Raw genomic sequence first — 17,741 nt, 5'->3', positions numbered from 1 at the left:
GCCTTTTGTCTGGCCTCTGCCGGATTATTGCCCTTAAACAGTATCACACGACCCATGAACCACACCAGGCATAGACTATAAATAACAAGGACAGCCAACTCTGGCATGGGAACAGATCTCTTGTGTCGCATATTATTGTATTATTTTGAGATGACAGGCACTAGCTGTGCAATTCCAGGATGCCCTGCTTGCGAAAGTCGACACAAAGGTTTATCATATCAAAATTTGAAGCAGTATTTTTTAATGGTTCCATTGCAAATTAAAACAGGAAAATGCCTTCTCACAACCCTATATGCTTACCTTAATCCTTTCTTTTGAGCCTTCTGCTAAGTCAGGAAATTTGCTATATAAATTCCCTTTATTATTATTATTTTTGTAAACATCATTGTATATCTGTGTGTGGGGTGGTGTTTGTGTGTGACAGCATGCAGGAAGATGACTGGTTTACAGTCACCTGGGAAGAACTGCACAACCTATGCCGTCGTGAAGTGCTTGGTGAGCAGTTCTTTTTGATGGGGTTTTTTTTTTCATTTTAGTGCAATCTTAATCCAGGGTTCATGCTGAGTCTTGAAAGTATGGAAAAACAAGACGCTGTTTCTAGACCAAGAAGAGTTTTACAATGTTTACATTTTGCCGATAAAGTCTAGAAAATTTGGGTTCCAGCACAATTTCATGCAAGATTAAAAATAAAAATCTTTACTCCTAGAAATGTTTTGATCAAAATGAACTCAGATCCCGATGCTTGCTGTCACTTAGTGTGTAGCTCCTCAGGAGCATCTTCTACTATAAGCTCCATTTCCTACTTGGCATCGGTTGCAAGACGACCATCGACCTCAGTATCTATCCAGGTGGACACGACATGGGTCTCTTCTGAGGGCCCTGTCCCAGTCTGTCAGGCTATGCCTCCTCCTCCTACAAGCTGTGGGGGCACTCAGTCATCACAACAATCTCAAACCACACAAGCATCTCAAGCCACACAAGCATCAAGTATCCCCCTTCACCAGTCAGAAACGCTGCAAGCCAGCAAGCACGCAACATAGAATCACCAAGGAACAAGAATACCACACTTCAGACAGACAAGAACACAAAAACAAAACCAAAATCACCAGAAAGAACTCGCTGCTAAGCAGAAAACATCTGGGACTACCACAGCAGCACCATCAATCCCTGTTTCTAACCGCTTTGATTCTCTTGGCGAGCAGGGGATGGATGTGGTTGAGTTATGTTTAGTGTCACCTTCTCCATCTTGACACCCCATGCTTTCCTCTTCTTCTTTTCCTCCCTCTGCTTCTATGGGGCGCTCTGCATCTTTTCCTCACAGATAAACTATGTCTACAATCCTCCAATGGAACTGTCGAGGGATCTGAGCCCACTTTGAAGAACTCGAATGCCTAGCATCTCGTTTCTCTCCTAATATTTAGCACTACACTTCTCCTACCATCAGGGCTTCTGCTAAGGCTAAATTCTTTGGGGTCCCAGGGACCCCTTCTTCAGATTTTTAAGGGGTCCCTGTTCTTCACCCAAATTTGAAGGGGACCCCATTGACGAAAATTGAAGGGGTCCTCTGAACTTTTAATGCATACTGTACGCAATTTTTGCGTAAGCAGAAGCCCTGTACCTTCCACATCTTTTTCCTTCCAAGGCTTTCAAGTTTTAAGTCAGGATTCTCAGACTAACGTCCCTTCAGGCGGGACTGCTCTTCTCCACTTCCACCTTTTGTTTAGCCAAATATCACTTTCCACTCCTCCTCAAGCTGTTGCTGCCCAGGTTAGTCTGAACAAGACTATCACTATTTGCTGTGTCTATCTTCCTTCTTCTCGGATATCCCACCAGGACCTTGAGGGTCTTTGACCCAAGTTCTTTCTTCCATCTTTCTTTTGGGGAACTTTAATGGGCACCACCCCTTGCGGGGTGGGGCTTCGACTGACACCAGAGGAGAGTTGCTAAGATAATTTTTTTATGGAAAGTGATCTCTCCCTTTTAAACGACGGCTTTAACACCTTTTGTCATCCACACAGTAGCACAGTGTCAGCAGTTGATTTGTCGCTGGTCATCCCAAGAAGGATGGAAAATCTATTCCTACTAATATACTTTTGATAACTTTATTTTATTTTGCATTACATTCTGCAAAGCAGTCTGTGGTTCTGATGACATTTTCATCTACAGAAGCAATACAGGAAAGAGTTAATTGAGAATATTGCCACTGACATCACAGAATATATATATAAGTTCTTTATTGCTTTGTGAGTAATTATACAGTCAGTATTTAGACGACATTTTATAAAACCCAAAATCAAGTCTGTAAACCATTTTACATAGAAATTTTTGTGCAAAGCATCAATACATACACGTACATCAATAATATTTTAAAAATTTTGTATTCTTTATAGTATCAGTGGATGTTGAAGTAGGTCTGATTTGGAAAAACTTTGTTTGCTCATGCTTTTATGAACACTGATAACTTCTGTTAGGGTATGACTCTAAACCAGTGGTTCTCAAACGGTGGGGTGTGCCCCCTCAGGGGAAGCGTGACATGCTTACAAGGGAGGCGCGAGGGTGGTCATTTTTTAAAAGTTTCTTATACCGGTATTAGTGAAATAAGCTTACATTGCTGGCTAAGGGGGGCGCGGACATACCTTTGTTCGTCAGGGGGGCGTCACAAGTAAAAGGTTGAGAACCACTGCTCTAAACTGTTGTATGAATATCTGCTACTTGGCATAATATATAAGATTGTATGACTCAATAAAATTTCATGATCCATTATTGTTACTTGTGTGAGTGTTAACCATCTGTTTTTTTCTGGTCTAATAACAGATGGGATGAAACAGATTCTGAGTGAGTTTGAAATATTTGAGGACCAAAGGCGGCTTATGGAGAGAGAGAGAGTCGGGGAGAACGAGCTTTACAATTGTGAGTATCTTAGAGGTATGCGAGAACGAGCTTTACTTTTGTGAGTAGCTTAGAGGTGTGAGTAGTACTAAGATGTGAGTAGCAGAGGTAAAAATAATGTTGACAGTGATCCCATGCTACATCTTGCTAAGCTCTTTTCCTCAATTTTAAATGAAATTGCTTCGGAGACGATTGCTACGTGAAGGCATTGTAATAACCATCCACATGTTCCCTGGCTTACGGAGGAGTGTAGGGTGGCTCAGCATGCTCGGAAGATAGCCCAGCACCTTGCCTTCTGCCACCTCACTCCTGAAAATGCGATAAGTTTTAAACACAATAGAGCTCAGGCTCATTATATTTTTAAACAGACAAGAAAACTTGTGTGGCAGTAGTTTGTGTCCTCATTGTCCTCCCGCACCACTTTCCAAACAGTATGTGTGGTCGTGAGAAAGATAAAAGGAAGGTTTCAGGCTGGCTTGATAGGCTATCTGAGGGTTGGAGACTCTGTCCTCTCAGAGGCATGAGTTGTTGCTAATTCCTAGGCATCCACCATTGCTCACGACTCCTCCTCTTCTCACTACACTCCACTTTTCCAGCGCCTGAAGTCTGTTCAGGAATCGTTCCGCTGTGACTTTTCTTCCGATAACTCCGAAAAGTACAATCTCCCCTTCTCTTTCTGAACTGCAGCAGGCCTTTCAGAGGTGCAAGGGTCTGCACCAGACCCAAACAATATTTCTTATCAGCTGTTGATTGATCTTCCACAGGTGTCTGTCCTCCTTCTAGGCATCTTTAACTTTATTTGGGTGTCTGGCTGTGGAGTCTGGAAGTTTCCTCTCCAACCTGCAGTATGGCTTCAGAAAATGCCACAGCACCCTGAACCACTTGGTCCATTTTGAAACTTTTGTCAGGGATGCATTTGTCAGCAAAGAACATGTTTTGGGGGCGTTTTTTTATTTGGAGAAAGCATAACACACTACCTGGAAGCTAGGTATTCGGTTGGATCTTCACTCCCTTGGCTTCCAGGATCGTATGGCACTCTTCATCAAGAATTTTCTTTTGCACTTCCTTTTTCAAGTTCATGTAGGGTCTATCCTTTCTGATCTTCAGGAATGGGAAATGGACGTTCCTAGGGTAGCATTCTTTCTCCAACTTTTTTCAGCATCAAAATATATTCAATCTTGAAATCTGTCTGTCCAGGTTTGGAGGCCTTTTTATCTGTAGATGACTCTGCTTTCTGTATTCAAAGTGAATCCCTACCATGCCTTGAGCGCCGGCTTCAGTTATGCATAAACGATGTACAAAGATGGGTGGCAGAAAATGGCTTCAAATGTTCTCTTACGCAGTCAGTATGCATCCACTTTTGCAAACTGCAAGGTATGTTTCCAAACCCATCTATTTCTGTTAATGGCACAGTACTCAAAGTGGTCTAGGAAGTAAATTTCTTGGGGTCATCTTTGACCGTAAACTATTTTTTCTCCCTCATATCAAATCTCTATGCCTTTCATGTCAGAAAGCCTTGGACATTCTCAGAGCAGTTGATCATGTCAGCTGGGGGGCAGACCGCATGGTCCTACTTCGTCTGTATTGTGCCCTGGTCCGCTCCAAGCTAGACTATGGATCTATCATCTATGGTTCTGCTCGAGTCCTACCTCGAAATTCTCATTCCTATTCATCATTAAAGACTCCACATTTGTTTGGGCGCCTTCCTCGCCACTCTTGTACAAAGTTTGTACATGGATGCTGGTGAGCCTCCACTTTCTCTCCATTGTCTAAAACTCATGCTATCCTATGTTTGTCGTTTAGAAGCTTACCCTGGAAACCCTGCGTACCATGCTGTTTTTGGACCTCAGTGTGCTGCTCTGTATGCCATTTGTACAAAGGAGCGAAAGCTTCATACAAGTTTCATACAATTCATGCAGCACTCATTCATTGTAATAAGGACATTGTTTCTATTTGGCCTCCTGGTATCTCTGGCAATGTTTGAGCAGACCAGGCTGCCAAGGCTGCATGTCAGTCCCCTGGCAAATTACAGTCATTGGTATCATCAATCTGTAAACCTATTTTCTCAGCCTATGTTCAGTCCCTATGGCAACGCCACCAGGACACTATAATAAATTACATGCCATTCTCCTTAAATTTTTTAAGGTAAGGTTACTTTTTATCCTTGATTTAGCCTTAGTTGAAAGAAACAAACATTTCCACTTGCTTTACCTTCTCTTATAAATTGTCCCCATAGGTAAACACAGCCTCTATCTAGTGGGTATACTGGCCACCCCTTTCTCCTTCTTTGGATGTGGAGGATACAGAGTCAGATTGACCACTCCTGTCACTCATATTTGGCAGTCGACAGGGTATTTAAAAACTCTTCTTTCCATAAAATCCCTCCCCACTGAATGCTTCCTGGTGTGAAACACAAAAATCCTCTGAAGCCTTGCGTACATAGAATAATAAGGTGTTTGTTGACAAGTCATCTTATTCATTTGTGAACATTCATTTGTGTGAGCAAAAGAAAAATTTCTGTCTTGGGTCTCCTCGACAGACAGTAAAGTCTGATTTGATTTGATTTGATTTGATTTCCCTAACCTTTCTGGGATGTCTGAGGTTGAAATCCGTCCCAACCCCACTGCTTTGGCTGTGGTGAGACTGGCCATGCTGCAAGTGATTTCTCCTTAAGTGTCTACAATGTTCATTGCAACAGTTTCCATTTTATTTTATGAAAGGACTGTCTAGAACAGAAAGAAAAAGGAATTTTCCAATGCATACACACAGAATCTAGGGTCTGTTACACATATGTTCACTGTCGCAAAATGACCTTCAGCATCTATCTCTGTTCAAACTGATGATGTGGGTCACTATCTGTTGTTATGCCACCTCCTCCTCTTTTAGATTGTGGTGGCCCCAGCACTTCCCAGTCCATAAAAGCGATTTCAACCATTCCACACAGAAGCACCACCCACACACTAAGATGCAGTATACCTGAAGGAAAACCTGTTAATGTAAAAACCCTCCACCATAAGGAACAACAAAGAAAGACACATTCAAAATCATCTCCAGATAAATTCACACCTTGCAAACACAGCTGAAACTAGAACAGAAAATGGAAGTGGTCAAGAGACACACCTTTTTATTTTCTCCATCCTATTGTTCCCTGCCTTTCTTCCAGCAGTTGCTTTGCATCTCTTTCTACTAGATAATTATATCCTCTGTCCTTAGAGAAATTGATTCTAGAGAGGAGTTCCTGCACTATGTTTTTATGATCTTTTCCTTTGAAATGATGGTTCTAACACCTTTTCCCAACCAGACAGCAGCTCAGTTAGAGCTAGAGTTAGAGTCATCTTAATTTTAATTGGACCATACTCAGCAACCATTGTAGCAGGGATCACTTCTACATCCTGTACACACACACATGTGTGTGTGACACTCTCCCTTGCTATAATGTAACCTTAGTTGTTGGCATGGCGTAAAACTCAAGCAAACCTTTGCTTTCTTCATCTTTCTCCTGATTTTGCTGTCCATATTTATGTGTTTTGTTGAAGTTTCAGGACCCCAGTGTGATTGCAGAGATCTAGAATATCATTCACAATCCCGGGCTCTTTTTTCTCACTAGCATCTTTATATGCTTAAAATTATTACAATGACTTATAAGTTTGATATGCATTTGCTAAGATATTGGCATTGCATTTCTTACAATTTTTAGCAATAAGCTAAATATATGTGTGTGTGGCATGTGTGTGTGGCATGTTCGTGTGTCAGGGAGAAAGTTGCAGAAAATGGGCAGGTAGAAAGCATGTTATACCACAGAGAGATAGGACAGCGGACTGCTATGCGTACTCTGGAAGAACAGGTCAGTGACCTTTTTTAATCAGGACACCACTCCCACGGCCTATGACTAATGCCATTGTCTTATAGATTTCCACTTTGTCATGTAGATTTCCTTGTACAATAAAACCTCCTTATTAAGACTCACTAAAATCCACCAGAATCAGATTGTAACTAAAAGTATAGTAGGGTGATTAACCAGCTTTCATTCCATGAACCATGACTTAGACACCTGTAAATTCAAGTTCATTTATTTAAATCTTTAAATAATTCTTTTAAAATTTTAGAGGGTAAGGGGGGTGTCATTTTCACTTTCACTTGGTCATCCTTATGACCCGTGCAAAAGTCTCAGTTTAAAGAAACATGGGAAAACACAGGATGATTTGGAAAAAGGAGATGTGGGAAGAGTATGCTGAAGTCTTTTGAGGGAGCCTGACATGTTTTCCTGTAGTAAAGAGTACAGAACCAGCCAAGTAGCTCTTGTCCCTCTCCTCTTTTGAGAAAGATAAAGGTCTTAAAAGCAAGTTTTTTTTCTGTTAAACATCTTCACACTTGACAAGTTTAGTCCAGTGTGGAACCCAGATAGCCTTTGAAGCCCTTCATAGATGGCATGCAAACAGTTTATACATCGTCCCATTAAAGTCTCAGTATAAATATATAAATAAATGCAAAATTTGTAAAGCACATGCTCGCACTCCTAAGGAGCATGCTCTTAGCGCTTAAGAACAAGAACAAAACATGGACAGCATACAAGGGACAGGAAAACAAACAAATAACATATGAACGATAAAAGAATAAACAACCATACTAAACGAAGAATAAAATCAAATACAGAAAACAAAAGAGGAACCAAATAACAAGAACAAGAGCTGAGAGTAACATGGTATTGCAAAAGGAAGGGTGTGAAAAAGGACTGGCATTATGGGAAAGGTTGTTAGGAGTAATGTTTACGAAAGAGGTGCATTTTCAATGCACATAAAAAGGATTCAATAGTGGGTAGGTGGGGATATGGAAAGGAAGAGAGTTCTATTGTTTCACTGCACAATAACTAACAAGCCTGTGGCCATATGTTGTTGTTTTGGTGAAAGGAAGAGTAAGGAGATGATCATCAGACAAGGAGCGGAGTTGTCTAGCTGAGACATAAGGGAAAAGGAGTTAAGAGAAATAATCAGGGCAGGTGCCAGCAAAGAAATTAAAACACAGCACGGACAGTTTGTACTGGATGCGAGAACTGATGGGTGGCGTGGTCCCAATTCCTAGCTCTAAGCACCAGACATGCAGCAGAGTTCTGTACTTTCTGGAGTTTGTGAAGAAGGTATTCAGGGCAGCCAGCAATCAAGGAGTTGCAGTAATCAAGTCTGGATAAAACAAAGGCACAGACAAGAGTGTTTGTAGCGCGCATAGACAGAATGTGATGGATGGCACTGAATCTTGCATAGTTCATAATAGGCAGACTGACAGACAGTTGTAACTTGTTTAGCAAGAGTCATGTCTGCACTGACAATGAATCCCAGATTCCTGATGGAGGATGCAAAGGTGATGTTGGTTTCATCCGCCTTGATGCAACTTGGTGGACAAATAAGTGAAGTAGATTTCTTCTTCTCGAACATAGGAGGGCTTCCATTTTATCATCATTGAGTGTAAGTTTGACACCATCCAGTCTTTGACTTCATTAATACAGACTTCTATGGTGCTGGTAGCAGAGTGAGATTCAGCCGGTGGAGTGGAGCAGTATCATCAGCATATAATTGATGAGAAATGTTGTCAGACTTGATACAAGATGAAAGTGGCTTCATATACAGAATAAACAGAACTGGGCCGAGTACTGAGCCTTGAGGGACGCCACAAGAAAGTGGAGCAGGATGAGATATTTGACAAACACAATCTGTGTCCCATCAGTGAGAAAGGAGTTGAACCACGTTAGTGTTCACACAGTGGTCGATGGTGTCGAATGCAGTAGACAGGTCCAGTAGAGTTAAAGCAGAAACATCACCACTGTCGAGGGCAGATAATATGTCAGTGGTCACTTAATTAAGGTAGTTTCAGTACTGTGAAAAAGTCTATATGCTGACTGAGCATTGGGGATGAGCTGATGACCTTGTAAGTAGGCCTAGAGCTGTGTCAAAACTACTTTCTCTATGATCTTTGAGAGAAAAGAAAAGTTAGAAACTGGCCGAAGTTTGGTCAGAACATCCAAGAAGAATATCACAGGAGAGGCTGGCAGCAGAGGCGGCGTTAGGAATACGCGGGGCCTGGGGCCGACCATCCGCGCGGGGCCGGGGTAATGGAGTACGTGTATCAATATCCCAGACCCTATTGATATGATGCCGGAAGCACTGATTTGTATACAGTTAGGTGAATTTGACTTTGAAGAAGTCTAATTTAAAGAGCCCCTCTCAGCATTTTTGCATTTAACACACAATATATTTAAAGTTGACAAACTAATAAAGATAACCTCGGGGCTGAAGCGCGAGGCCCCTTCGAGAGCGGGGCCTGGGGCGGCCGCCCCATTTGCCACCCCCAAACACCGCCGCTGGCTGGCAGGCACTTATAGTGAGTCTAAGGATGATCGAATGTCCAAAATCTTGTTAACAAAATAGTCACAGGATAGGCAGTGGGCAGCGGCATAGTTCTTGCTAATTCCAATCATTCGTTTGCATATGTCAAAAAATGTTCTGGAGAAGATGCAATTATTTATTAGGGCCTGAAGATATGTTGTCTTGGCCTTGTTGACACATTTTGCAATGCTTTGATTGGTGGCATTATAAATCTCTTTGGGGATGTCAAGTCCAGTCTTTCGTCAAACATGCTCAACTCGCCGGCAAGTATGATTCAGGTCACAGAGCTCAATACGGACCTATGAATACCAAGGTGTATATTTGAACTGGCGCATCAGACTTCGAAACACTGGGGCATGGTCATCAACAACTCTACGTAAAACACAGTCAAGTTGCACAGCAAAGGTTGGCTGAAGCAGGGCCATTTGCGGTTGTGCTTTGAATGCAACTACATCAACACTGCATAATAGACGAATGAGTCTAAAAACTACGGCCCTATGCTCCATTTTGCAGCCCTATGCTCCACTGGGGGCAAATAGGACCAAGAAGAAGAGTCTAAAAACTGATGGGTATCTGTATCCCTCAACTCTTCTAGGGGCATCATTCAGTATCCTGACCTTGCTGAGCTCAGCATTAAGTCAGAACTGTCATCCCAAGGCGTTACAGCAGTCTAGAGAGCCCACTTCAAGAGAGATGGGAAATCTGCCTTTTTTTTCTTACTTTCTGTTTTTTTCCCAAAATATGAGACTTTATTCAGGTTGGGTATCTGCAGTGAGACTGGCCATACTTCAGGTGATTTCTCTTTTAGTTCCCACTTTGCATTTTCAAAGGACTGTTCTAAATTAAATAGAAAGAAGAACCCATCTAATGCATATGCACAGAATCTGGCATCTCTTATACCAATGCTTGCTGTTGCATAGTAGGGGGCTCTTATAGAATGACTTCCTTACCAAGCTCCTCCTACTTGGCAGACATTGCAAAATGACCATCAGCCTCTATCTCTGTTCAAACAGATGATGTGGGGTCTCCCTTGAGACCTTTATTCCACTATTATGCCACTACTGTCATCTCCAGCAAAATCCACACCTCATAATCTGTTCTTCACTACCTGTGGAGACGACCTGGACTGTCTGGCAGACACAATCACCTCTTACATCACCTTCTGTGAAGAGTCTGTCATCCCTACCAAGCAGATCTGCAGCTATCCAAATAACAAACCATGGCTAGGTAAAGGACTGAAGCACTGTCTCAATGAAAAGAAGATAGCTTTTATGCAAGGAGACAAACAGAAAGTGAAAGAAAAGGAGAAGGAGTTCAGGGCAAAGGCAAGAACGGCTAGAGTGGAATACAGAAAGAAGGTAGAAAAGCAATTGATTGAGGGCAACGCAAGAGATGCTTGGAAGGGCCTGGACACCATGATGGGTAGAGAACGCAAGACACAAAGAGTAAAGTGTGATGACCCAGTGTCATTTGTTAATGAGCTCAACACTTTCTACGCGCGGTTTGATATGAGAGACTTCAGCAATGAAGCAGAAAATATCTGTTCTTCACTGTCGGCAGCCACTGTCACCATCTGTGAGGGAGATGTTGTCAGAATTCTCTCTCATGTGAACCCACGTAAAGCCCCTGGACCTGACCACGTGAGAGGCAAAGTACTCAAAGAGTGTGCTAGTCAGCTGAGTGGTGTTTTTACCAGACTTTTTCAGCTCTCCCTTGACTCTCATAGTGTCCCCCGCGTGTGGAGAACATCCACAATAATACCAGTGCCAAAGAAGCCTCATGCTACCAACTTGAAAGACTTTCGACTGTGGCTCTCACGTCTGTTGTGGCCAAATGTTTGGAGAGAGTTGTGGGAAGATTGTTAATCCCCACCATGGCTGATCGCCTGGATCCTTTGCAGTTTGCCTACAAGCCACGCAGGGGGGTGTCTGATGCAACTCTCACGCTTTTAAATACTATCCTACAACACTTGGACACTTCTGGCACCTATGTTCGGGTCCTGTTCATGGACTTTTCCAGCGCCTTCAACACGGTCCAGCCACACCTTCTTGTACAGCGCCTACTAGACCTGGATGTCAACACTGGCCTAGTTCTATGGATCAGATCATTCCTGAAGGACCGACCACAGAGGGTGGGTTTCAGAGTTCCACCGACAGGTACTATAGGGTCCAGCAGCTCGTCTGACGGAGTTTATTTGTCAGTGGATGGAATGATTCTGTCAGATGAGCAGATCCTCAACACGGGTACCCCTCAGGGATGTGTGCTTTCCCCCATCCTGTTCTCTGTATATACAAATGGGATTAGTATTAACAGTGCTATTCTCAAACTTGTTAAATATGCAGATGACATGGCCCTTGTGGCTGCCTGAAAGACGAGCAGTCCCTGTCACAGTACCTGGCCTGTGTGGGGGAGCTGGAGGAGTGGTTTGACCGCAGCTTTCTGGATCTGAACGTTGACAAAACGGAGGAGATGGCCTTTGGAAGAGCCTACGAAGGAAGAGATGGCACAACCCCTCTCTCCCCACCACTCCAAATCAAGGGACAGCAGGTGCAGAGGGCTGCTGTGTTTAGGTACCTTGGTACAGTGATCGACGGAAAGCTCTCATTTAGTGATCACGTGAACCAAGTGTACAAAAAGGCCCAGCAACGGCTGTACCTTCTGAGGAGACTTCGCAGCTTCGACGTCAGCTCTGGGGTGCTGGAGACTGTGTACAGGTCTCTTGTTGAGAGCATCCTCTCATTCAACATCGCTGCCTGGTATGGTCATCTACTAGTCAAAGACAAGGCAAGGCTGGCCAGAATCATCCACCAGGCAAATAAAATTATTGGTCAAGCACAGCTGCCACTTTCTGACTTGTACCTTCATGCAGTCAGAAGGATGGCACATAACATCATTTCGGACCTGAAACACCCTCTCCACACTAGCTTCCAGCTGTTGCCCTCAGGCAGGCGCTATAAGGTACCACGCACAAGGAAAGCTGCCTACCAGAGGTCCTTCGTGCCAGCAGCCATCACCATCCTAAATAAAGGCACAAGGACTCAGGAGGAATCAAACAGAGACCGAAGAAGAGTGAGTGCTGACATCTATTGTCAGCCATCACCTCGTGTGTCATTCTTGTCAATGACATTTTCTGGACGCAGCCGCGGTAAAGTTGAAGAAAAATGAACAATTAGCAAAATAAACAACTGATCAATGCGTACGTGTCATCTACGGTGTCACCGATCACCGCAACTAAAAAATATATCCATGGTATTCATATTGCCATGGCATAGCGTTGCACGAACTGTTTCATCCTACACTTTGTGCGAGTTTGTTGCCTGTCTCGCGGTAAGTCGCTGCGATCTGCGCGGTTCGGACACGATAGGGACTGTCATTTCTGGTACTGTCATCTGACACCACAGACACTGTTACTTCTGGCACCACAGGCATTGTCACAAGAGTTCTGTGGTGATGGTTTGGAAGAGTAGCATACCACCCTGGCGTTTCCTCTTCACTGTCGTCATCCTGAAGGTATGGCGCCTCCCGCAGTTGAATGTCCTTTATCTTGGAGTATACCAAATGATCGTCTAGGTACACAAGAAGGACTGAAATTAAAAAGTTCGGCATGGTGGCCTGCATTAACCTCTGGAAAGTGGCTGGTGTGGACGTCAGACCCATTGGCATCCTGGAACGGGCGTGTTGCCAGCGGCCCTAGCCAGTTCTTTTGTTGACAATGTCTTCTCAAGATGAGCTTCATGCACGGCTGCCTGTACTGCCTGCGCCACATCTGCGGTTGAGTCCATTATCTGATCAAGGACGTTCTTCCCTAGTAGAAGCGACACGCGCCTCCTGCGCTCACTTGTGACCACATCGACCAGGTCCTTGACCACCAGGATAGGAACGTCCTCAGACGCTGGCCGTAAACATGTCCACCACCGCCACTCCTGAGTTTGTTTTAGCTGTAAGTCCTGTATGTGCCCTCGTGCCCACTCGTCAGTGACCGTCGTTACCTCACTGCCGGTGTCGAGCAACGCCATCACTCAACTGCCATAAATGACAACCTCCGCCGTCGGACACTTTCCAGTCAGGCCAGCTACACTTTATTTCCCTGTCATCCTGTTACGGACGACGAGGGCAGTCACTTTCCCTGACCGGTCGGGCTGCAGTCCTCCGAGATGGTGTCAATCGCCGCCACTTCGACGCTCTGCGCCGCCTTCTACCTCGCCTGCTTAAATTCTGGAGCTTCGCGGCGTATTCGTCGACCACCTCATCACGTTGCTGTGGCACTGATTTTTATTTTTTCTTTCCGTTCGCCGTACGCCTCCACTAGGACACCCAAGATCTTTCTCGGCGTATCTCTTGCGTCATGCGGAAGCATCAACACTCGACGTCTGGCAGGTCCCTCCAGCGAGCTCAAGATGTAACCACGAGCCGCATTCTGACACATCGGGTTTATGGCGAGAGCTAACTCGACCTCTGTTTCAATCTCGTCGACACTCGTTGGTCCACCGGCAAACTACTGAAAGCGGACTAACTAGTATGCTCGTAGAGCCTCTGCCCACCCAACGGATAGCATCATGGTCCTCTCTATGTACTAATCTTCTGTCGTGGGCTTCTGCCCGTGATGAACAAATGTTTCTTTTTGTTCAGCAGTGCTTTTAGGCCCTTGGTCACCCAAGGTTTGTTGTTAGGATAAACATACACTGCCTTGATGGACTGGTGCAATCAACACTATTTTACTCCTCACTTTTACTCCTAACTGTGTGTTAAATGTCTGTATGTGTATGTGAGCAAAGACAAATTTCTGTCCTCCTGGGCAGACAATAAAGTCTGTTTTGATTTTGATTTGATTTTTGATTTGATAAACACTTCTTCGGCTGTCTCTACCTCAAATTGGAGAGTAGGGAATGGACATGGACAAGTTACACCTCTCCTCATCTTCTCCATCCTGTCATCCCCTGCCTTCATCTCTTTTTGAAGATATCTGCACATTTTTAACTCACTATTGAACCCTTTCATATTATCTTCCTTTTTTTCTGAGTTCTAATTCTTAAGTAGTTAGAAGGATATCATCTGAATATTTTATTATTTTAACTTTCCAGTGTGTAGCTCTTACTGTGATATAGCCTGCTCATGGTGTGCATGAAAACAATGGCTTTATTAGAAGGTTTTATAAAGCAATTTTGCAGTGACCAGGTGAAAGTTTGTTACACAACAGGTTGTATCTATGAATATTACATTTTTTAACTGATTTAGATAGCATGTATTGGATAATATTAGACAGTAGGTATTAGTTTGATTGGTATATGAGAGGGAATGAGCTCCACTGAACCTTTAAGAGTGTAAGAATGCTTTTCGTTTATAAAACCCCTTTTCTCACCATCAGAGTTTGTTTCAAAGTGCTTTATGGTCACGCTGGCATATGAGCCCACATCTTTAAATCACCTTAACACACATGCACATAGTGACAGACTCAAAGAACGAATAGTGGAAACTGGAATACCCAGAGAAATTATCAGCCCTGTGAACATGTGTCACATTCAGAGATAGATCTGTCAAAGCTAAGATTAAAACTCATGACACCTGATTTTCATTATCACAGTGACAAGCACTTTGGCCATTGTGTCGCCATGAATGTACAGAGATTATATGTAAACCTTTTGCTAGCAAGGTTGAGTAACAAATATCATTTTAATTATCGTAATCACATTTCAGGAGAAATTGCAGAAGCAAGCATTCCAAGCACTCCAGATGGCCAGAGATGCTAAGCATTCCCGTATTAGTAATCAGATAGTGCTCATTGAAGCAGAACTTGCACAGCTTACAGTGGTGGAGATTGACAGAAAGTCAATGCGGTTGGAAACTGAAAAAGTTTGTATATTTTGTGTTCATTAATTATGTGTAATGACCAATATAATGTGTATATCATAATATGTATTTAAATTCAATATAGCTTTAGTACATAAAGTGTATTTTCATTATGCTGAGGTACTCCATAAATGCCAGCCCCTGTGAATCTGGGTTCACCCAGCCAGAGAGATACAGCTGGCCAGCCCCTTTCTCTTCTACTATTCCTTTTTCTCTCTTACAGGCTTTTTTTATCAATATTTTCTGACAAACTTTTCCCCCAACTTTTTTTATCTTTCCTATCTTTTTCCTAGCTTCTTGTTCCCATCATGCCTCCTTTAGGCTGCCTGTGTTTGCTGTGCAGGGTGACTCATATCAGAGAATGATAGGATCTTGGAGGCTGAGGTCCCTGGTGGGTTACAGCCTATCATACCAACATACCTCTTCAGCCTGGATTTCTTATAAGCAGAAAGTTGGTGTGCCCCTTATTGGCTGGTCATGACTGGTCAATGCCCTAGTTTTGCTAGAAGGCTGCGATCAGCGTCAATCTGTCACAATCTCTGAAGGTCAGTATATTTCTTCTGTAGCCCTGGTGCAACCCTGCTGGAAATACCCTAGATACTTGTTGGACTCTTTAGTTGGTGGGAAGCATAAGGAATGAATCATAAATATTTTAACTATGGCTACACACAAAAAAAAAATCAGTCTTGGAAAACTCAGCAAGGAGAGTGAGGTGAGAGAGACCTTCTTCTCCCTTCTTCTGGGAGACTTCGCCTTGTGTGACAGGGTTTACGTGAAACCTGGGGAGAATTATTGAGGTTTTTATGAAAAACAGTTTTTACTAACAGCTAAACCATTAGGACCAGCAGTTCCCATCTTTTCTTCCTCACAGTCTTACCTTCCCCAGCCAGTCTACAGTCCGGTACCTATTGCCTAGTTGGGTCGCCTTGGAAATATATGGTGCATTTACAGGTATCAAACCAGCAGGCATGTGTACCTTCAAGTTCAGATTACTCTAACCACTAGGTTATCTGCTCCTGTTGCATGTGCCTTCCCACAGAGTACAAGATAAAAATCAGTATCCTGCTGACCAGTGGGTCAGACTGCTAACAGTCCCCAGCATCACTCAACACTTTTCTTGTCCATGCCCAAATGGTGTATACAGAGTCATGAATTAGTCAGTTTCCCTTCATAAAAAAGTCCAGAAACATGGCAGCCTTCATGAACTGATCTGGACCTGTGTTTAAGGTGTAAGTAAACTATTCTTTTGCAGCTCAGAACTCTGAATGGAATGATCCATCATTTGTTTTGAGTTGCTTTGCCTTTACTATGGTGTCTTAAGAAAGAAAATAGTCATTTTGAAAAATTAAAGTTTTACATTTTCACCTACATACAGTTTTTCAGCTATTCAAAAACTGTTCACCATGATCTGTGATAGGCGAAGGTCACAAATATACAGTGATTCTATAACTGTTTTTGAGACCAGCATCCATTCTTATCATCTTTGTGTGTTTTTCTTTTCAGTAAAGCGCTCTGAGCCCACCTGTTAATGGGAAAAAGTGCTATACAAATCGACATATTATTATTATCTATACTGATGTTTGCTGATGACACACACACTTTACTGGATAAGTCGTCATGGAAAAAATCCCTCAAAATGAATTGCCATATTTGAATAAGGACAATAGGTACAGGTGACAGTGGGTTAGCCTTCCTTTTTACTTTTCCCACATAATATCTACAATAAAAATGCTTAGGAAAGTTTTATCAAATTTATTTTCTGGAGATGTTTGTACTGGTGCAACTTTATGGTAAATAGTACATGTAATTTAATGTACCCTTTCAAAGTTCTTGTTAAACACTTCATGTATAGAATCTTCTGGCAGAGAAGCGTATTGCCTTGACAGCTATGTTATCCCAGCTTCTGAAAGAACAGTTCCTTCGAGAGCATGAGTTGCAACAACGACTGGTTAGTGCACTTAGAATACATTTTTTAACTTATTTGTGAGACAATGTATACAAGCATAATTCTTGGTTAACATTAATGACGTATTGTCCTTTAATGAAAATGCACACTATTAAGTGTCATAATAGGCCAGTGACCAGCATAAAAATTTACCACTTAAAAAATGCAACTTTCTTGTGTTAAAATATGCTAGAATTTTGAGCAAATAGCAAGAAATCATGTAAAGAAAAGGTTTTCTTTGCAGGTTTGCTACTTTTCATTTTGGCCATCCTGTTGACGATATCATGTGTACCTCAAAAACTCTACAGATATATCGTGATGATTGTTGTCATGACAAAATTTACCTCTAAATTTACATGATCCTGTCTGTCATGTGGATGTAACACTCTTCAGCAGTTAACACTAGGCAGATGTTTACAGTGTAAAAACTAACATTTTGAAAACATTAATGGAAGTGAAAAAAAACTCATGGTACAGTCAGACTTTAATAGTTTAATGCTTTGGCTATGCATCCAGTTTAGAAGGCCCTTCATTTCTATCCATCTGGATTTCCTATTCCCCTTAAATATATTTACATATGTCTACTTCTATGTGTGTTTGTGTGTAGTCAGAAATGGAAGAGCAGCGAGAGAATGGGCAGGCAGACTACTGGCTTGTGCATACCAGCGTCTTCTAGATCGAAA

General features: G+C 42.7%; 1 protein-coding gene across 12 annotated transcripts in view; it reads left to right on the top strand.

Annotated features, from left to right (window-relative positions):
* LOC112553295 (E3 ubiquitin-protein ligase LRSAM1-like) overlaps positions 1-17,741 on the top strand; it is a 47,256-nt gene extending 29,515 nt beyond the window's left edge. For 3 of the 12 annotated variants that reach the window (XR_003097022.1, XR_003097005.1, XR_003097014.1), the window contains 6 exons: positions 425-495; positions 2,815-2,910; positions 6,643-6,733; positions 14,961-15,116; positions 16,966-17,061; positions 17,666-17,741. The gene's annotated coding sequence lies outside the window, so the exon portion shown is untranslated. Of the gene's footprint in view, positions 1-424; positions 496-2,814; positions 2,926-6,642; positions 6,734-14,960; positions 15,117-15,434; positions 15,659-16,965; positions 17,062-17,665 lie in introns of all 12 variants that reach the window. The other 9 variants (XR_003097008.1, XR_003097015.1, XR_003097006.1 and 6 more) reach the window with 8 other exon arrangements.

Source organism: Pomacea canaliculata, linkage group LG12 (genome assembly GCF_003073045.1).
Source record: "Pomacea canaliculata isolate SZHN2017 linkage group LG12, ASM307304v1, whole genome shotgun sequence".
NCBI classification, from domain to species: Eukaryota; Metazoa; Mollusca; class Gastropoda; order Architaenioglossa; family Ampullariidae; genus Pomacea; species Pomacea canaliculata.
The sequence above is the reverse complement of the archived record's forward strand: the minus strand, read 5'-3'. Positions and strand labels throughout refer to the sequence as shown.